Source organism: Colias croceus, chromosome 3, assembly GCF_905220415.1.
Source record: "Colias croceus chromosome 3, ilColCroc2.1".
Lineage (NCBI taxonomy): Eukaryota > Metazoa > Arthropoda > Insecta > Lepidoptera > Pieridae > Colias > Colias croceus.
Window position 1 is genome coordinate 12793375 of NC_059539.1, and position 19918 is coordinate 12813292.

At 33.4% G+C, this 19918-nt stretch overlaps 1 protein-coding gene across 1 annotated transcript in view; it reads left to right on the top strand.

Moving 5' to 3' along the window:
- LOC123706161 (toll-like receptor 6) overlaps nt 1-19918 on the top strand; it is a 135053-nt gene that overhangs the window by 33471 nt on the left and 81664 nt on the right. The window lies entirely within an intron of this gene.

Genomic DNA, 19918 nt, shown 5'->3' on the forward strand with positions numbered 1-19918 from the left:
CTCTGCGTTAATAGCCTTTCGGTCACGCAATCCGCGAATATTAAACTGTGAAACAAAAGAAAGGTCGGAATAATATTTAGGAACGCACTCAAACATCGGAAATGGCGGGGATAAATTCAGGCTTTTCCGCTTTTTTTCGGACAAACTTTGAACCTTTCCTTCCCGAGTTGGTAACGCTAAGTTCACGCTTCGCCGTTGTCTCGTTGAATTTATTATAATAATTTCCTTCAGATTATTCGTGGGACAGTGGACTGATCCGCAACTTTGTGTTTTTGTTTAGAAAACAATGTAATTCCTTCCCGTGTTTTATTATTATTCATGACAATCTCAAGAATGCCTGTTTCGATCTTTATTTTCTTTATTGCATATTTCTTGTAGTATGAGCAACACAAGATGGCTAAACCTAACGATTACAGAATATAATCTGTATCCTTTTTACCATAAGATGATAACCATTTACATAAATATTACAATCATGTCACAGCAAGTCGTTAAAGTCTAACTGCATTGTTAATATCACTATCCAGTGTTGAGTTTGAACAATAATTCATTAACAGTAACTATTAATCACTTACAATCTAAATTGAGTAAGGAAAAACAAATTAAAATAACCCGAGTAATGAAATTGATACAAAAAGATCATTTATCAACGACGTCTTCGAAGCAAAAGTAAAACGACTTTGATAAATTGTCTCACATTTTAAACTTACTATAGATATCACAATTACAACGAGTGAAGCAGGGTTGAGAAGCATTCTTACCGTGTGTTCTGTCTGAAGTACCCTTTCTCCTGGCCGTGTGCGCCCGGGTTTTAAATTCCAAGATTTTATCTAAGGTGCTAGCAGCATGTAATTTGCGAGCGTGTTTTTGTATTAATACTTAAGCGGGAGTACTATGTAGTTCTAAAGATTAGTTTAAGCAGGTTTAAGGAGAGTGGAGGTGAATTTTCGCTTAAAACATTTTCGTCTGGATTTAATTACAAATTTATAAATTTACTAAAGATAACGAAAAATTGTGTAAAGTACCTAGTCGTTTCAAACTGAGATCAGAAGCAGTGTTTGAAAAGCATATTATCTGAATTTCATTATGGTGTCTTATATTAAATTAAAGCCAGATCAAATGGTGTGTATGCGATGCTACCAGGCTCTTTTTTTACATTTGCAATTGGAAATTTTTCATAATGATGTGAGGGAAATAATTTAGTGTTCCATTTATTTGCAATCAGCTTGAGGTATTCAGCTGAACCAATTCACCCGCCGGCTTTTGACACGCGCTAACGATGTATCCGTATGACACTGTATTGATTTTTGTATTTAATTACACGATTTGTTAACACTTGGAAAGTGGGTATACATTCGCTTATAATATTAATACTGCACGTGAAGGTGTTAAACCCTAATCAATCTAATTGCGATTTTTATATAAAACTTTATACTAAAACAGACTAATACAGCTCCTTTAAACTAAAACGCCAATTCTTTTCGTTAACTTTAATTCCAATTCCTATCAAAAAATATTCGTCTGTCGAAATCTGACACAGGGTTACTGATACCACTTATCCTATCTTACACTTTCTTTGCCCTATAACAAAGATGTGAAACATCTATCTTCTACTTAATTAGAAGATTAAAATATCTAAGCGGCTTTAAGATGAAACAAGCTGAACATAATATGTATAGAACTATCGGCGAGGTCGCAGGTTCAGATACAGCTATCTGTCGGCAATTTGTCTCAGTTATTTATCGCTTGCAATTAAACTTATCTACACATTAATGTCCTTTGTAATTCATTTGTCCTTTGTTTTTTAACTTTCTATGGACGATTTATTAAGATATCTCGGGTTGGACAATGAATGATAGAAGATTTATGTTTTTATTTTTAGTAGGGAGTGATAAAATTAGGCCAAGGGTTAAGTCTATACGTAATAAAACATGTTGATGAGTATTCATTAATTTAACGAAATAAAGATTGAATAACTGAGTACATACAACGAATACGCAATGGCATAAAAACAGTAGGTACTTAAAGTTTTACATTCAGCGAAAACTAAAACTGAGCGTTCCTCAATTCCACTTGAAACTATAAAACACTAATTTATATCCGTGTAACAGTAACTTAGCTACATCACGTCGAATGTACACACATGCTTTAGCTGTATAAAACGCTAGAGATATTGTTTTCCAAAGAGCGCACTTAAATTCACAAACAGACTTTCTTCCCCGCGGGGGGACGGTCCCCGGACCCCGGCGGGTCGGGGGGCGCGCGGGGGCGGGGGGACCACCAGCTGTTCGCTGCTCTCAGATTACTCGTTGATAGTTAAGAATGGTTAAGCATTAAATGTTTGCGATGCTCCAGTAATACAAGAATTGTCGTTATTTTTACCCAGAGCTTGTTTCTATCGCATTTTTAAAGCAAAATGAATGTTTCCTTTTTTCTGCGGAATTATTTTCACTGTGCTCTTGTTTTACGGTCAGAAGTTTAGCAGGAAATTAATCTTTTCGATGCACAGTCTTGTTCGGAATTGATTATGAGAGCGGTTTGCTAAAAATACAATTAAGCAGTGAATATTCTTATTTCACTGTTGAAAATATGTTCTTAAATTTATGTGCTCGTTTCAAACCTTTATTCTTTTAAATACTATATATTTTTTATCTCAGTTTGATAAATAACACACTACCTACTCACAAAGTTTAAAGAAATTGGCAAAGTATTACTACTGAAAGGCTAATAAATAAGCAGCTACACAACAGCAGATAAAGTCCCCATTTTTCGTAATCAGCAAAAGGGTATCCACTTAAACACTCTTCAATCCAAAGTAAAAGGCTCATTACGCAGTGAGCGATCGCATATCGCCTAAACTTACAATCGTAGGGGACAATCGAAGGTTCAAATTGACCATAAAAATGTCCCCGTCCCTTCATTAGGCCCTGGATCTGTCCCCTGCCGTTCCTAACTAACGCCAGGCAGGCTTCTGGTGCACAGATTAATATTTATGTAGAGTTTAGGTTTTTTATTGTAAACAAACATATCGTAGTGGTTATAAATGTATTGTACATAATTATATTTTGTGAATGATTGTTATGAAGAAGAATAATATTTGATAAAGATTTTTTATGATTTGCTTGATATGTGAAAAATAAAAGAAAATAGAAAAATGCTTGATATTGCCGAGCATTTTGATTGATTCCATATTTTTAATAATATATGAGATGAAAATCTACAATATAACATTCTAAACGATGTTATATGAAACTTGTACGCGTGTAACGGAAACTTTAGACCAATTTGTAGTCAATCTAATTCCACGCAATTCCCATAATATATAGCCGTAAGAAATGCGTCTGTCCCATGAGTGCTCTGTACCAAATCGCTGGGGATTCTGCATCTGTCGATGTTCCCTCAGCCTGCCCCTTCTGCTCTGCCGCATACTGGCCTTTAAATTATACATCAAGTGACGTATTAACCCTAGATCACTACCCTTCGTCGATTCGACGACGCGTCACCAAAAAAATCGCTATAACTTTTACGCGCGCGACCGTATGGTTTTCTGACTTCAGCTAATCTCAGCCAACCCGTTGCGCTTGCGATGGACGGTAGTGCTTTATACGTGGAAGGTCCACACGCGCTGTTCCAGCAACCATGGCTCGTCACATCGACGAAGGTTAGTATTAACGTAACTTTTCGTACTATTTAGTTAAGTTAAAATTACGTTATTTTAACTTTTATAATGGTGCCTATTATTTTATTTTTTAGATACGATTCATACGTTATTTTTAGAAGTTGAAAGCGATGAGGAAAATTCATCTGCGAGAGAGCCTGAAGACCACATTGAGGCTGAAGAGGCATGAAACGGAGGGTGATGATGAAGTTTCTACTGTCAATAAAGAGCAATTTCCAGATCCAGATTATGAGGCAAGTAGTAATACATCTCCCCACGTTCTATTGAAGATGAGACACCTAGCACTACAGCTGACCCTAGCGATTTGATTATAAGACCATTGCGTACCATTCTTCGTGGGAAAGACAAACACATATTATGGTCATCACAACAGTCAAGGTCACAAAGCAGAAGACCTTCAAAGAACATAGATATATAGTACGTGGGCCTGTACGCTTTTTTCAAGATATTTTAGATCCTCAATGTTTTTCAAGTATAATTACTGGTGACATTACTGATACTCTGCGGAACTCAATCACATAAATTTTAAACATGCCAGGAAGAAACAATGTGAAAGTTATAAATGAGACTGAGCAAAGTAATGCTGCTAATGTACCTCCATAACAAAATAAAATAAACATATATGCTATATGTTCCTCCGGATAGCAAAGGTAGACCAAAAATAGGTGCACTAGGTGCAAAAAATCGTTGTGTGGGGAACACAAACTTGATGTGTGTCACAAATGTTTTAGATCCTAAGCTATTATCAAAATTATATTTTTAATTAATTTTCCAGACATTATTTTTGTAATTAATAGTTTATTTCGAGCAAATTAGAGGTATATATTATATGTACGGAATTTTTCAAAAAAAATAAGAATGTTCATAAAGCGTGTAAACTGTGATCTCATTTTGAAGACTATTTGAATTAAAACTATGTTAAAATAAATATTTTTATATTTTTATATGTAGATTAATACATTATGCTTAAAATAAAACATAACTACAAATATATTTTTTTAATTAAACCCTTAAATCCCCTCCAATAAACAGCGTAGTCGAAACGACGAAGGTTAGTATTAAAGGTCGAAAAATAAGGTTAGTGTTCTAGGGTTAAAATATCCTGTGTGGGGTTCGCATTTCTTTACATTTCCTTGTTTTGTGTTACTATGTACTTAGTTATACATTATTTTAAATATACTGCTACTACTTCCACAATTTCCATCGTTCATAAAATTTTTGTAATGTGTGTTTTTATTGTTCCAAATAAACAATATTGATTTTTTTTTTAATTTGGTTAGTGACCCATACAAATTTGAAACAGACGTAAATTATTGCCTAAAAAATATTCGTTGGGTCATGCATATCTTATTATAAGCAAATCGTTAGTAAACTACAGCTAACTCTTTTTTGCTTCAAATGTTTTTTACATATACATAATATGTTCGTTAGGTTGCAAAAACACAAAAGTACCTAAAGGTAACAGATATTACTGCAATTTCGATAACAGACATCGTAACATAAATCTATACGTACATCAAACCCCATACCCATATGCAAACATCAAAGACAACAAAAATCAATACAAGTTTTCACTTTAGGCACATAACAATAAAAGTAAAACAGTAGCATTCCGTACATCCCAAGGGAGAAGACAGGGGAGTGCATTCTTGGGACCCTCGCCATCAGTCCCCTGTACCTGCATATTGCGTAATTGTACGATCCAACACACAAACTTGTGTATAATTGCTCGTTACTTGAAGGGACAAAGAACTCGTATTGGTTCACCTATTTGTGAAAATTGGTTAAAAAATAAATAACTAAATAAAAGCTAGTATGCTTCATAATATTTGTTCAGTTTTTGTAGTTAAATGTAATCGGTAAACATACTATACGAAAGATTTTTCGTGAATATGTCGTTAAGTTTTCATCCACTATTACATCTCAAACTTTGCTTTAACAGTATTTTGAACAAGGAGCAAGGGTAGAAATTTCAGTCTCTAGTAGCAAATTGTAAAATACACGTCGTTATGTTGTTCTATTTATACATTTGTTATAAGTTTCAGTTACTATGCACCCCGCAGTAGCCCAAAAATCGTTGATTAACAATTTCTTAACCCTTATATTACATAATCAAGAAATAAGAAGGCAATATTTCCCGCATACAATAGCAATAAACCCTTATTTGACCAGTTGCCAATCGCATGGGGCTAGCTTCCCCTTATTTTGAGTTAAGATTTGCGTTAAGCTCCAAGCAGCTGCCCCTTAATGGATTGTTAATATTTACCGACTTTAATGCATGTTCAATTTTCTTGGATCTTTAATGAATGGGGTTTGCAATTTTTATATATTATGCAAAATGTTTTATTAGATAAAGTTTAAAGTGTACAGATAATATTGCGATGTAAATGTACAACCGTAATACGGTATGTACAATTTATAAGTAAATGTTATTTAAATTGTACTACCTATGAATAATTATCAGCTTTCATCACTAACAGGCAGTGAAAAGCACATTCTTCTTAAAAGTTGTTATAAGCAGGCCTAAACGCAACATAAATAAATCAGGGAAAACAATCACATTCTATGTATGTTCTCCAAATTAAATCAATCGTATCAATAATTGAAACAACAGTTACGTAACACAAGCTTTGATTGATGAAAATCAAAACATTGTATTACAAAACTCTTGAATAATATACGCGAGTCGGATTTTGAAACACACAGTGTAGACAGGGTCTTTGATCGCGTTGTTATTGTATTGTAACACGTGCGTGTGCCCGCGCCCTAACGCGTAAACACGGTATCTGCGGTCTGTCAGTTCGGTTACTTTTATGTATGTATAGTTCAATGAGTTTAAAACTGAAATATAACGACTACCATAGTCGTTATATTTTCAGCTTCCATTCAAAATTACGACAAAAGAAAAAATAAACATGGTTGGTGTGGAGTGCATACTGCATAATATATAGGTACATAAATATTGCATTGTAATGCTTTGTTTTATTCTATTTTAATAAAAATGACAGATTATTTAAATATTATGTCAATGTGTTTTCTAAAAAAACATTCTAAATAAAAAAAACAACGGCAACTGACTGGATGAATGTCGATACTGAAGCGCGTGTGGTAAATAAAAAAGTGCGTTTTGAAATGGAGGGAAAAATTGGAAGTTCCGCGTTTCAGTTCGTTTTACATGAAAGGTTTTAACGAACGCCCCGATGGCTCCTTCTAAATGTTTTATTGAGGTTAACTTTGTTATTCATGTCATAACTTAACAAAATAATATATTTTTGTAGCGGTTTCACGTTTACGACGGATGAACGTACGTTCGTTATGAGTTTTCAGATAAATTTTACGAATACTTTCACGTTATGGGCGAATTTTAGTCACTTTTTATGATACAATACACACGCTAGCAGAGAATAAACTGAGCCGGCCGAGGCTAGTTGCGAATTTCTCGGAACAATCCAGAACTTTAATCTTCAATGCTGCATGAATAATTTTTCACCCCTGTCGTTATACATAATATTAAATTTTTCTCCAATACTGCTCTAAATAAATATATTTAAAACCAATTCTGCAATTCATTTGTTTTACCGTGAAAGCGGGCTATTCAAAACTACCAGTATTCTTCACTAGCTTCATACTATACGGATAGTACCTTCCAGCACACATGCGACCAACTTTATGGCTTACAGGTCCCATCAGGTAACTCGATTACGATGTATGTACCCTGTAGGTGTGTCCCAGGGGACTGACGCTCTAACAAATGTAACGAATATAAATAATAAGGTCGACGCACTGTAGACATTTACCAGATGTACGCTGTTTGATCGCTTATAATCGAATTCATTCAGTGTTGGCATTTATTATTAATTCATTATTAGTATTATCGCCTGTTTAACTAGGAGAAGTATATTGTTATATGAAATAAGTACGAAATATTCACTTAAATTCATAAAAGCTATCGAACTAGACAACTACTTAAATATTTACAAAAAGCCTTTATATTGTACAGAAACTGTGAATAATACTTGTATGAAATGTGATGTAAAACATTGTTTAGTTAAACAGAGTTGAAATATACCGTGGGAATTGTCACGTGTCTCTGGATTGGTTATTTTGTCCATGGGATTAGCTCAAATTTCCTATTTTCACAGCAATATTATGTTAATTGTAGTTTAATTACACTTAATTATCTGGGAAGGACCAGTTGGGTTATTTTTTGTCTAATTAAATACTGTTTCCTCGTGTTATTAATAACTTATCCGCAAACAACAGTATTTTTATAAAAACAGTCCATAACACGATTCACGACAATTATTAGGTCATCGTTAAAGTTAATTATGACATAATGTATCTATTATAAAATGAAAAGTTATTAAGTCTGATATCATATATTTGAAATAATTGTTGAGTTGGCCTTCAAATTGTATATCTTACCTTTTATGATTAATATTGTGGAATAATTTTATTCGGTCGATATATTTAAAACATAAATGTAACAAGAAATGAATCATAATGCATCTTTATAAGGCTTACCGAACCGAAACTTGTCTGACTCATATCACAAACGATTAGCTACAAATCCATGTATATCTTCCGGCACACTAATAGCAAGTATACGAGTTTAAATGGCAACAACTGTTTACTAAACAAAACTACTAACACAAGCGTTATTTACTTTAATTTGCGCATCGCTAGCAGCGGAGGGCGAAATTCCAATCAGCGCGGAAGGCCGCAACCTTCATTCATCACTCGGACCCAAGTTTCTGTTTCGTTGGAGCGAATATTTTTTTGTTTGTCCCCCAGACCCCGCTGCAGCCGCACACCCAATCCTCTAGATTAAACTGTCAATTCCGATACTATCTTTTTTTCCTTAAACTCCGTGTATCGATCCATCTTCTTACTCTCGCGTTCAAATCGCTAAACGCTATCTCATCAGTTAAAAGTTTTAATTGTGAAAGTAATCTTGGCCTTTCTACGTTTTTTTATAGGTGACTAATAAAATCTGCAAAAGGAAACTCATCAAACACCTGTAAATCATGACAAAAACAACGATTAAACGCCCCGTGAAGTTCGTTAACAATTTCTGCTTAATTAACTCGCTATTAAATTAATTTACCTTACACAAAATCAAGATTTTGCGAAAAATATTCGCCGAAAGTTTTATTACGAGGCGTCAATCAGCGATCTGTTATTATCGCAAACATAAATATCCGGAAAATCGAAGTAACGTTTTGTACAGATATAAATCAAAAGCATTCTCGTTTTTACAACGCTTTTACATGCTACAGTAAACAGTGCAAGAGAAATAGTGCCATAAACAAGGCGAATAAAAATACGTGTCCCCGATACCAATTGTCACTTTATTTGGACGTTTGTCCCCTCGGAGGGGCCGGGGTCGGGGCCCTTCGTTACGCGCCGCCATAATTTAGGGCTCCAGCTGGCTCATGTAATGTTGATTGTATTGCGCACGATAGCAAAGTAATCGTTGGCCTTTTTATGAACGTGCTGGCCGCCTGCTCGCCTGGCCGATGCGGACGGGCCGGCCGACTAAACAACGATCAAATATAATATGTACATCTTTTACTGTTCAGTGTGTGCTTCGCCGTGATACAAAAGTTTATGAATGCCTTGTACTTTTTACGCTTTTGTTTTACATTGATGTACATTGAGATGTGAAAAATAAGTAAGTAAGAAGAATGATGTTGGTTGCATGTTGATTTCAATGACGGCTAAATATACGGTCGGTGTGAAAGTGCTAAAGCAACGTGTTGAAGCAAAGTGTTGAACTACATATTATTATATTTTTTACTCAAATTACAATATTTACTAATTCCTATGCAAGATACTTCAACAAATATCGAATGTCGGTCACTTATAAAATTAATAATATTATCTAGTCATCTAGATTTCATAAAAATGCAGATTTGATATTCAGTAGAGCTCTTGTAGTTTATTTTGAGATGAAACCGATACAATCTCAACAGCTTTGTGTTCAGGTCATTTGAGAGATGAATATATTCCATCTTGTTGTCTGACCAATTGACCCAAATAATAATAAAACTTAACCAATAACCGATAAGAAGAAAACTAGCTTATAAGAGGGATATACTTTATTGTTTGAATGAGATTGAAGTTGTTATGCTTATTATCTTTATAGTAAATTAGGTAAAAAATATGCATATTATTATTATGTAAAGACAATAAATAAAATAACTTTTCATTATTTCTTGTTCGTTTTCCTGGAATTCATTTCAGTTACCTACCTAATCTTTCCATATTTTTCTTTTATATAAAAATTTAATTCTTAAATACTTGATTTGCAAAAATACGATTTTTTGTTAAACCCCGTTTGTCCTTAATCCTTATCTTTAGGTATTATATCAATTACGACTAATAGATTTATCGTACCCTGACCCTGCTATACAAAAAATTAAACGTTGGTTAATTGAAAGTGAGGAAAGCCCTGGTCTCAGCTGATAAGAGGTAATCTTCGTTTAAACAAGGGATTACGCTTCGCTCCCGGCGTTCGTTAAGGCTGGCTGTGCACGTGCGATTTTTTACTTACAATGCTAATTAAGTCATAACTTTAAGCTTAAAATATTACAAATTAAGATTTCTTTATTGGATGGCTTATAATGAGATGAGATTTGCATAATCTTTAAAATTGTTTTAAAATAGTTCTATATTTAATTCAGTTTTATTTGATCACTTACACATGCAATCTGTATCAATAGATCAATATAAACACATTTTCATAAATAAGATATTTTTTCTTTTTAAACATGTACACTTCATACTTCATTATAAGTTTGCAGTATGTTTTTGTTTCGGTAACAACTAGCAACTTAATTGTTTATTCATATAGTTTCAACATAATCAATTAAACTCAATTTAAACTTTAAACTATAATCGCAGTGTCCGCTCGTCGCTCACACGCCTAACTATTCAGCGCTAACTGATTACAAGTTCGGACGTAATCTCGGGTTTGTTTAAGAAATGTTTTCCTGTAAAAGGATTAGCTGATTCCCGAGGCTTAGCTCAGATTAGCGACGAGTTTTTATCTAGAGTTTAAAGCGACTCACCTCACTCTAACTCCATTTTGAGATATTGTCGCTTCACTGCACGGTAAAGATGTGCCCTGAATAAAATAATAAAAAAATCTGTAATTTTAAAGAATAATAACTATTATTTATAATTAAACAGTATTATAGTAAAGTACATTTTACTTGTATAGATTAGATAAAACAGAATTTATATCACTTATTAGGTAATGTTAGCAATGAACATTAATTAAAAACTTTTATAGGTAGTGTACCTGTTTATTCAACTGGATCTTTTATACCACCGTTTATTTATAATTTTCCATCCTATTCTACTATTAGCTACCAAAACTTCAACAGAAAATATTCATCAACATGTTCGTATAAAATCTTTTCACATCACAAATAACACAATAACAAATTCCACTGGCACAAAAAATCTATTATACAACAGATAAAACACCAGTTTCTGTTTATCAAAGCGTCGTCAGGATAAAACCTGGGATAAAATTATTCTGGGTCCATCCAATAGATTCGTACGTTTATCGAATGCCTACATTTATTCCGATAGGAACCGATACCCCGACCCTTTATATTGACACCTAAAGGATATTTTCCAAAACTGTTAATAGAAAGGGAAGTACGTAATAGAGCGTTATCGCTGCGTATAATTCATGAATTAAGCGATTGCGAATGTACGTGTGTGTTGGATAAATAAAAACTTATTGCAATTTTTATGGTTGTCGATAGTCGACCTTTTTGTATCTGTGTTTAAGTTTAGATCAGAGTGGCAGTCGTCAAATGTAGTCTTTATAGAATTATTAGATACTGATGTATGGGATTATTTTGTCCTGTTTCGAATTTTAAAGAAGTCAGCTCATAATAAATTGAGCGAAATTTGCTTAAAATTAGTTAACTGTACTTCACACAATTTAGTCAATTGACAACCTGTAGACCGGAAATGGAACATCTCGAGAAATTCTCGGCAAACGTTGCAACACGTTTCAAAAGCCAGTATAGAAAAGTGTTTATATTTAAAGCTAAATTACTATATCAATATTAAATATTCCCTTAAACCTAAGCCTTTAACCATTACATGGGACAATGAAGCTGTATTATTTATTCGACAGTGTCCTTCAATAAATTAACTTTAGTTTTATGAATCCATCATGGTGGTCTGGTCATTCAACTGAAAACTAATCCGTCAATGAACTTGCTTAAAATTATAATTTATCAAATAGTTCTCGTTCTGTTTATTTAACGAATTGGAGAAATGGTTCTGTAACAATAATATTTCAATTTCAAATTAATTTTGGTGTTTCATTTCTCTGCTTTACTTTTATGCTTTTAAATATTGTGTTAGTATGATGGTAACTTATTTTTAAGCCGGTTCCATGTTGTCACACATTTGCCTCAATAATGAAAGAAACTACAATCAAACATGGCTTCCACAAACGTTCACACGCTGCACTCCAAAAATCCGCCGTTGAGCAAATAAAAGCGTGTTAATATCGATTGCAAAGCTCGCCCTCGGGACGGGATTCAATCCCAGGATAATATTATACCGGGATTGATTCGTGGGATAATATTATTCGGAGCTACGTCACCACGCGTCCATTCAGCTGTTTCTATTATACCCGCATTAGTTTGTGCTCAGTCGACGGTTTGAATAATGCACGGATATGTTGTTATTTCATTAGAAATAACGATTAAGCTTAGGGTGTTCATTTTGGTGTGAAATTAATCTTTTCTGACACTTTTAATAGAAAAAACTGGACTTTACGACACAACACACGGGGCAAATAGGTTAATCTTTGTTTACTTATTTTTGTGTTACAAAATAATTATAAAAAATTATATTTTATAACTTTATTGAAATATAATATTGTTTTATATTAGATTGCAAACAAATAAAAATAAAAAACGCATACCTAAAGTGTAAAAACAAATACATAAAGTATTTTCGACTTTAAATATATACATGAATAGGAAAATAGTTCTAAATCCAGACACCATATAATGGCAGTCCCGTGTCTCTCCGACCTTTTAATTGTATATTGTTCTGTCGAGTATCGAGTATCTTTAAAAGAAATTTGTTTAAAACTATTTCTAATTCCAGACAGTTAATTCAATTGCCTCGGAGAGTGCAAACATTACTTATGCATTATACAGACAATAATTATAGAAAAACAAGTGAATTCTTAAATTTAAATACAATTGTTCAAAGATGTAGAGACGGTTTATTTTACAATTTTTCTTACTACTTTAAATAAATATTCTTATTATTTTACAAACAAGAGAAAGAAAGTTAATTTTCATATATTATCCATGTTCAGTAATTACCTATTTTAATATTCAGAATTATCTTTCGTATAAACGTAAAAATCTAAAAGATATCCTTAATTAATTATTATCAGCAAGTCTGATAATAATTAATTATGTCAGACAGTTAAATAAAAACTACTAGAATTACGAAATAACTAATAGAATTCTATTTTATATAACAAAACATTCGTCGGTTCTTTTTGTGATCAAGTGTGTTTTACAACAGGATATACGTTTACGATTCACGGATTTTTGTCATACATTCATTAGCCATACAATAGAGGCACTATCAAGCGATTGAATACCCTAGTCCACAATAATAAGATCTATTCTCACTAATCCGCTAGTATTTATAGTGCAGAATTAACTAAAATAATGTTATTATTCCAAGTTCTTTGTTGTAACGGTTAGAGTCTGGAACAGATATAGTCGCGGAGTTAAATTAATCCAGAATGTTTTTGTTTTCACTTAGGTTTTAGGATTATGGCTTATATCGCATTCAATTATTTCTTGTTGAATTTGTATTTGTTTATTTTCAACTACATAGTTTGAGACTTGCCGATGTTTTAAGTGTCTTCGATTTTACGTCGGTGATGAATAAAATGTTTTCTGAGTTTCAGAAGATAAATGTTGTAGAATTTTTCATTATTAATGAATTTTATATAGTTTCTAATGGATCTGACATCCAACATTTCCTGGATTCGACACTCAGGGGATGCTAATAAAAGAGTAATAGGACCAACTACGCAGCTTATCATACTTACACTTATTATAAGCCAGTGTATAAAATAAATGTAAAATAATCTACCCCACAAGGGGTACTATAAAAGATTATAAAATCAACGGGAACTTAGCAATCGTACGCGTAGTAAATAAACACTTCTGAAAGCTGTTATTATTCCACGCGTGGATATGGTAAGAAGGCAGGCCGCCATATTTATTGTGTGATTATCGCCACAAAAAGCTTTCGAATTACAATGGAGGCGCCCAGTGAGTGATTATAGAGTTATAGGGCTCAGCCCTCCCTTCTATGTTATTGAATATCCGTTTACACACTGCGCTTATAATCAAATTACATTTTTTCGACATCTTATAACTGTCATACTTCATAAAACTGTAGTGTAGTGTGTACTACTTAGGTATTAGTTATAAATAAAACATAAATTTAAGAATTAACGAAACAATTGCTGCTCAACACTTGAAAAGACGTACAAGGAGATATTTGGAAGTAAAAAAATCGATAGAAGTAGGTACCAATTTAAGTTTATCCTATTAATTAAAGTCTAATAAATAGATAACAGTAGATTTCCATTCACATAATTTACAGCTAATCATGTACAATGTACATGCAATAATTGTATTATGCAATTAAATTATAATTAAACGTCAATTTGTGATGTCGCGCGTCTGCGCAGTGGGTAAGCGTGAACAAAACGATACAACAATACAATTGAAGCGTTGATATGCTAAATGGTATTGAAAACGATTTTAATTCGAGCTCGGAATGTTTCTTTGAGTGTAATATTTGATCGGACCGGCCTGGGACATTCCAGTGTTAGCTAGCATAATGCCTGATATTGAAGTTGTTTCAGTAGATTAATGTAATGTAATAATAAATGTTTGTTTGAGTCGAATATAATGTTTATTAATAAAAAGTTGGACTAGTGTCATGTTAATACCTAGAAGTATCGATTACGAAGTTAACCATTTTTATTTTTTTTACATTCTTGGTTATTCTAAATTCAAAGAGTTCGATAAAGAAAAAGACAGTATCCTATACTGCAGTAGATAAAGATTTAGGATGATTTGATAAATACATTGTAGATGAGTATTTCTCTTCAACTGTACAAAAATGATAAATAACAGTCAATAAATAAATCTAATTGAAATGAATTTGAGGTCACAGCAGTGTTGCGAACAGACGTGCTTAATTATCGGATGTTGAATTTTATTATCATAGTAAATATTTTATTAATTAATTATTGAGTGTAATTAAAAAAGTATTGGCACCGTTACCGTTGTATTTGATGCGTAGGTAGGTAGTAGGTCTAGATTCAGTTCTAAAGGAACTGTAGATTTTCTTAATTCAACTACTTTCTTATTAGTTAGTGGTTTCTTATTCTACTTACTGTTACATACAGCTTCTTTCTGTAAATTAAGGCACACTAGGTATACTCGTAGACTCTTTCAGCTGAAAAAGAAAATGAAGAAGTTTTAAAAAGCTCTCAATATGCTAAACATTCTATTAAATATTGACTATTTTTAAACAGGTTAATAATAATTAGCAATAAAGTATGAATTTTGTAATACAATCAAGGGTTAGACTATCATGATTCATGTGACCTAGAAGTTAATATTACTCCAATAGCTACAGAACAAAACTTTATTCTCCCTACAACACAAAGCAAAACATATGTTCAGTACACTTAAATTGCATGCACTTCTAGTTGTTAATAGTCTAGAACGGTTCTAGCTCAAACATTTGTAAATAGAGTGGGTCAAGAGGCGAGATTTCAGTCAAGTGCTCTCAGATACATTTGTCGCCCTTTGTCCCTCCACAAACACCAGTTTATTGCATCCAATACTTCATTTAGAGAGTTTTTAAGTTGTACAAGACAATTCTAATGTATTAACATAGTATAAAACAAAATCGCTTTCTCTGTCCCTATATTCCTATGTATGTTAAATCTTTAACTACACAACGGATTTTGATGCGTTCTTTTAATAGATAGTGATTCTCGAGAAATGTTTTAGTATATTTGATAAGGTTTAAGACAAAGCGAGCGAAGCGGCGGGTGGAAAGCTAGTTGTACTACATATATTTAAATAGTGAGTGGCTACGGGTAGAGCCGGGGCCGATCGCTTGTTCTATATTTACGTATTGTTGATGGCGATTATGCTAGTTCATGAATGTTAGTTTTGAAATTATGGTTTTATACAATCAAATATCAAAGAACAATGGTTCTTGATGAGATGATTAAAGTTTCAGTGGTTATTTGAATTTTTGATTTGTTTACCATGTAGGTATGTTAAATTCATTCGTACTTATCGTCTGTATATAGATACTTAGGGAATCTCCTAAAGTAATAAACAATAATATCTTTATAACTCTATCCCCGCAGTTTCCGGGTATGTGAGGAAGTGTGATGATAGCTGAGTGTATTACATAATGTGGTGCAGTAAGGGGAAGTATTGAATTTTGTATGAATAGAACCCTACATATTGTATTATGGATTACGAATTTATTGGCACTATGAATGATGACTGTACTACCGTGTTTCCATTCCCATTATTATAAAATGTTTTTATAATACAATATTGATATTTTTTAGGCAAAGACAAACTGCTGATTCTGATTATCTTCATGTTTGAGTGAACAATATCATTTTTGTCTCGTTAATATTTATTTAATATATGAAGACTGGTACTTCGTAATAAAACCATTAGATCATAGACTGGCTAGCAAAAGAAAATCGATATTAGCTCAAACCCTAGAGGATAATATTATTTCTTAATATAAAAATAAGAGGCGATATAAAATTGGCTAGGAAAATAGTCGGTATGAATATCAAAGGAATCGTTCGGTTTCTTACATCAAAAGTCCATTTGGGGTCGCTGCGTCGCTATCGGAGCCCGTTTAAACTTCAACCATATTTTAATGGCTATTATTCCGTCTATTTCATTCATATTTTTTCACTAAACGATGTGATTTCAATGAAAATTAAATAATAGAGCGTAATGGCACTTGTAACCAACTTTCGTACTGTTTATTTTGAGTATTAATTGTTTGATTCATTCTTCCGTTTCATTGTTATATGCCATGATGAAATACAATTGCTCTGTTTGCTCCATTACTTTCAAACAATTTTTCACTTCAACGATTTCCTCTATATCTAAACTAACATTCCACAAATCCGCGCTATAATGTGCTGAAATTATGAAATTTCTATCGCACACTAGCTAGTTGTAGTGACGTCACTTATCGCCTATCGCCTGTCAGCGCCAGCCGTACCTGCCGCTATTTTGTTAATTGAACGGCCAATTCAAACACAATGCTCCTTTGTTTACTTTCAAATTCGATCTGAAGTATTGCCGTGCGCTCCGATCGCGCCAAATCGTTATCTGTGACTTGATTTGAATTTAGAATATTTCGTTCCTTTTTTTTAATATGCGTTTTTTTTCTCATCCAGCCAGTGTTTCCCAAATGTTATAAAAGAAAATGGCATTCCTAAATCATGTACGTAATTGAAATGCGTTTCTAAACGACGTTTTCATATTTGTAAATCCGTAATTATATTATAACATAACTTATATTAAACATAGGTATTTGTTTGAATATATTCATATTGTGTTTCCTGTCACATTACCATAAACATAATAGTGTTGGAATCTAATTGTGTAGTGAATATTTGTTAGACAAATATTTAAAACAGTAAACAATTACATTCGGGCCCTATTCTCCGTGCGATCCAATAATACTATTTCAATATTTGTTAAGATAACAGACTCGTACAAATGTTTTGTGTTCCACAAACAGCGTTATTGTCGCTTTCAGGCGGTGGATTAACTTTCTGTTAATGATACTGTCACTGTGGACAATTTAAAGGGTGTTGTTCCATTTTCCGCTTAGAAATTACGCGCAAGAACGTAATTGGAAACTGAATTTTATCATGCTAATATTAATAAACTTAACCTATACTCGCTTTTGCTTATTTAATTATTTTTAGGGCTGTCCCAAACTGTAATTGGTACAGTATCACATTGTTTATTAAATTGTCTCAAAATCGTCTCGACGTTTGATATTTTTGCGATGTCTTTATTAAATTTGCAAAACAAGCAATAGATCGTAGAACGCGCTATGGCCACTTCATTCACAGTCAATAAAAAATTAAACAGCAATGCGCGGGAAACCACCAAGTAACAGCAAACAACTTCATAAACAGCCGGAACATTAATCATTTCGAATTTCGAACGCGGACCAAATGTTGTTCGATCGAAGTTTCGAGTTTCGCTAACGACTCGGCGAAAGACTCGGCCAGTCCATTATTGTGGAAAAGGAACGCCGCGTTCTATTTTTCGTTTTCACCTCGTTCTTTGACTAAAACGGCTGATGTATGATTAGTAATTACGGTTTTGTGCTCTGCGTAAACTACATCTGAATTCAACAAAGTGAGTAACCTAATTAATATTTGTTTAATGATTAGCATAATTTTATCTATTGTTCTATTCCATAAATGCTAAACCGAAACGGCCTGTTAGGAAGTTTTAATATGCGGAAACGTCGAACAAGGCGGCGTCCAACTAACTTATAGCTGAAAGGGAGCACAAAAGTCAGGAAGCGTTTTAGTGCACTCGGAGCTTCAGCTAGGCCGCCATAAACTAATGTTATTCGGTTTGTTATGCGCCTTTCGGGAGAGGCCGTCCCCGGACATAAATATTTCATGAAGCGGCCATTTCTTCGAGTCTTTTCTAGCGGAGTGGTGATTGAAAAAACGCGTTCCGATATTGCGCGTTTCATTGGGCGGAGTCTTTGGGAATCAAAGCCGCCATTTAATCTTGATGGCGGGAATTCCGTTGGAATCACTTCAAACTTGAATACCATTCTTCAGTATCAATATTGAATTTCATGCCTTATTTAAAGTCAGATTTAATACTGCCTTTATCTTATGTTGTAGGTTATTTTTGGAATTGTTTAATTGCAAATTCTTATAATGCTTTAGAATGTTTGGTTATAAAAATTGCGGACAACGGTGATCCAGATATTCAAAAACAATTTAAAGAACCACAGTAAAATTCGAGGAATATTCCGAGTTCACTATAATGCCCATTCTTCGCAGTCATTTCTGAAATTGTCTCTGAAACATTGCTATAAATGCTGAGCATCTCAACTCAAAGCATTTAAAGGCAAGAGGAACTACTCAGTTTATTAAGGTTATCCTGAGGGTAGTCCCTCTTGTGTTCATTATGCACTGTAACGAATTTACCGTAGAGCCTCCAATTTGAATTAAGCGAGCCTTTGAAACAAATGTATTTGATTAAGGAACTTGAACAGTGGCGGGTAGTTGAGAATATGACTAGTACTGTAATGACTTCCTGTGTCCTACGGGACTCGGATACTTTGACCTTTGACTTTGACTTATAATTGCTTCAAGTTGTTGGGGGTTATTAGGCTTATTGTAAGTACTTAATTGATTGCGTGTCCATTTATTATGTAGTTATAATAACTTATAATTTTATTTCTTCGTCACATATCGAAGCTTTTGCGCGACGTGCTTAAATATAAGGACGGCAGTTAACCGGTACAACGCAGTATAATATTAGCCGACAAACTAACAATTGGAATGTAAATTAATTTCCCTCCACCAAGCGTTATACAAATCAACATCAGTTATATAAAACGGCAAAACAGCAAACAAACAGTATGACGGTCGGAATTATAATAGCAATTAGCATAGTAAGCAACCCGGCGTCGGCTGCCGGCCGATTGAATAATCAATCAGACAAATGCAAATATGGCCGCAACAGGCGACTCGGACGGGGCCGAGTGGACGGACAAACGGACTACCGGAGTGGATTAGTTTCGTTTTATGATTATGTTTGTATAATCTGTAAGCTCTGCTTTTCTCCGATTTTCTGAATATAAATAGATTGCATTTAAAAGTGGTTATGACCAGCAATGAAATTTAACAGTAACATACAAAGGTTGTTACTGTTTATTAGTTGCTTGTTTCCGCAATTAAAATGTTTTTAAATTGGCTTATAGCCCTCAAAAATAAAGGTTTACTTTTAATAACGTAGATACAATTTATATTCTTCATTGGATCCGTTCTAGTATAGGTATACGATACCATAAACATAACTTTTAACAATCAAAAGAACATGA